This window comes from Chelonia mydas, chromosome 4 (genome assembly GCF_015237465.2).
Source record: "Chelonia mydas isolate rCheMyd1 chromosome 4, rCheMyd1.pri.v2, whole genome shotgun sequence".
NCBI lineage: Eukaryota > Metazoa > Chordata > Testudines > Cheloniidae > Chelonia > Chelonia mydas.
The window spans coordinates 95,860,551-95,864,188 of record NC_057852.1 but is presented as its reverse complement, the minus strand read 5'-3'; positions in this window follow the sequence as shown (position 1 = coordinate 95,864,188).

The following is a 3,638-nucleotide window of genomic DNA, read 5'->3' as shown; positions in this document are numbered from 1 at the left end:
AAGGTGGATTTTAAAATGTGTAAACTAGGACTTACACCTCTGAGAGTTCATTCAATAATGCAAACTTGGGCACTACTACCTTGCAAAATTTGCATCAACTTGCTGTGCGATGATATGATATCATCTTGCTGAATCTGGATGATCATGCACTAATTAAGGCCCAGATCTTCAAAGGTATTTGGGCACCTAAGGCCCACTGAAGTCAATGGGAGTCAGGCACCTACTTTTGAGGATCGGGCCCTAATTTCCTAATTTCAGTGGTTCTCAAACGTTTTATTCGTGGACCACTTGAAAATTGCTGAGGGTCTCGGCAGACCACTTAATGATCTTTCCAAATGTTGTTTGTACCGTTAGCTAACTCTTGTAAAGCGCTTTGGATAAAAGCACTATATAAAAAAACCCTTAATAATAATTAAAGTTTTTTTGTTCTACAAATAAAAGCACACAACTCATATTTTAATATCAGTAGTCTTACCTTCCTAATGTGATGGATGTGCCCTCTCTCCCCTGCTGTGGCAGCCCCTGAGCCGGGGCTGGGAAGGAGGGAGGGGGGGGTCTCTCGCTCTCTCACCCACTGCAGCAGCCCCTGAGCCAGGGCTGGGAAAGAGGGGGGGAATCTCTCACCAGCAGCCACAGCTCTGGAGCTGGGGAAAGTTGCCTCTTTCTGTGGCCGCTGCAGCCCCGCACATCCCAAATTTCTACCCCCCCACTCTGTTCACCCCACTGCCCCCTCCCACCTACCCCTATTTCCCCCAAGGCCACCACCTCACCTTACAGGTGCGTCTTCTCCAGGGTCCAGGCACCTAATTAGTGGAGTCATGCCTGCGGGGCTCCACTAATGAGGTGGGTGACCTTTCATTGTGTTGTGTGCGGCCGCCCAGTCGCGCACCTTAGAGGGAACTATCTATGGACCACTTGAATAGAGCTTGTGGACCACTGGTGGTCCGCGGACCACAGTTTGAGAACCTCTGTCCTAGATGATGAAGGGGATAGGCACCTGGCTGGCTGGCTATGTTCCTGTGGAACTGATTTTAATGCTTCTCAGGTTTAATTTAATTATATTTATTGTATGGTTAATTATGTTACAGTGCATGCAGTCTTGGATAGGCATATTTATTATTTATTCAAAATTTAAATAAATAAATATCATGTTGCATGGACACTTCATGAGTTTATGGGAAAATGCAGTCATGTTGGGCTGCGTCAGGGAGGTTATGTGACAACACAGTCATGCCGTATCAGTATAGTGTGAGGAGATGCACTAACATTACTGATCTGCACAGACACATCATGATGTTATGCAGTAACACTGTCACTTCATCTTATTTCAGTGTGAAGTTATGCACTAATGTTGTAGCATCACATCAGTGTGAGGTTATGAACTCATGTCGCTGTCTGTACTGGTATGAAGTATGTGATAACATCAGTACATTAGCATGGTATGAAGCAATTGTCGAGGTTCCCAAGGTAACTGCACCTCTGTCCCCATTGGGGATCCTTGAGGGCACAAGACTTTGTTCTAAGCCCTATATCAACCTTCTCCAGGCAGAATACTATGACTCCCTCCCTCTAGAACTGAGTTCAGGCTGTAGATTCCTGCATTTCACAGTGATTATCCAGCAGGTCTGACTTTAGCTCGGTAACTGCAGTCCTGTTCTCTCAGGGGCAATGACAGGGTTAGCCAGTGACCAGCCAGCTTTCTGTAGTATTTATTCAGAACAAAAGCAGTACAGAGAAAATATATAGTAAAAACAATAAAAAGTTTATATGCAGGTGTAACTTACCAAGCAATCATCTATGTGCACATGGACACACTGATATTAAAAACGAGGAGTCCTTGTGGCACTGTAGAGACTAACAAATGTATCTGGGCATAAGCTTTCATGGGCTATAACCCACTTCATCAGATGCATGGAGTGAAAAATACAGTAGGCAGGTATAAAAATACAGTAGGCAGGTATACAGTGGTGAGCTGGAGCCGGTTCGCACTGGTTCGCGCGAACCGATTGTTAAATTTCGAAGCCAGTTTAGAACCTGTTGTTAAAGGGGTGGGGAAGCTCAGGTGGGACGGACAGGATGTGGCCCATTGGACCATCCTGTCCGTCCCGCCTGAGCTCTTGGCTGGGGAGGCTCCCGTGTGAATTTTTACTGACCCGGCAGCACTCCGAGCCTTCGGTGGCACTTCGGCGGCGGGTCCTTCACTTGCTCCGGGTCTTCGGCAGCAGGTCCTTCAGTGCCTCCAAAGACCCGGAGGGACTGAAGGACATGCCACCGAAGACCTGGAGCGAGTGAAGGAACCGGTTCTAAAGCTTCTGGCAGCTCATCACTGGGTATAAATATACAGCATATGAAAAGATGGGAGTTGCCTTACCAAGCGGGGGGTCAGTGCTAACGAGGCCAATTGAATCAGGGTGGATGTGGCCCATTCCCAACAGTTAAGAAGGTGTGAGTATCAACACAGGGAAAATTATTTTTTTTACTGATATTAAAGTACTTCAGGACCTTTCCACAGGTCCCGTCTCTGTTGGCCACAGTTTTATATCAACTCCTGGATTGAGTGTGTCCCTTCTCCCAAATCAGGGCTCTTTCTCTATACAGTTTGCAGTTCTTTGTTTGCCACATCTCTTGAACTAGGTCAATCCAGTATATGCTATTTCCCCAGGGGGAGAAAATTTCACAGACTTGTTGCCTGCATTAGGGATTTACATTAATTATCCCCCCAGTGACTTTAGTTCCGACAGGAAACACCTTTTAACTCACTCATTGAGCCAGCCCATAAAGATACAGATAACATTATAAAATTGACGCAATAGTCTTTGCATATTCCACGCTTCCAAAGCATCACATATGTCACATCTATGAGGTATTGTCACTGCACCACACTGTCATGAAATGATGCATTAATGCCACCAACCTGGCATAGGCAAAGTGCTGTCATGCTGTGTATGTATAAAGTTTTATGTTGCCATTACACTTCTTTGGTGTGAGATTGTATAATGTCACTGCATTGCATCAGCATGAGGTTACCTGTCATCCTTCTATGGTGGGATGAGGTGTTGCTGTGGGTTTAGATGATGTCACTCTGTCACCAGATGAGTACAAGATGGTCCAAATGTAACCATGCTGTGTTGGTATATAATCATACAATGTTATCCTGCCCCATGAGATGGTGTGATGTTACCACACTGAGGTGAGGCAATTGATGTGATATGACTGGGTGGAGGTGATATCACTGGACAGGGTGATCCCCGTGATGTCATAGGGGAAGGTGAGGCAATTATTGTGATGTCACTGGGATGGAAGCGAGGCAATCGCTGTGATGTTATGTGATGTGACTGATATAATGTCATGGAGTGGAGAGGTGATCTGTTAACATGTTGATCTGCTAACTTGTTGATGAGCTGTCACTGAGACAAAGTGATCACCGTGATATCAGGTTGGAAGTGAAGCAATTGCAGTGATGTCATGTGGCAGAGGTGAAGTGATTGATGTGACATCACTGGGGTAAGGCGATCATTGGGATGTCACGGGGCAGAGGTGAGGTTATCATGTGATGTCACTGGGGAGAGGTGATCGCTGCGACGTCACAGAGGAGCGACACCAGCACGATGTCACTGGCTGTTACGGGCAATGACACG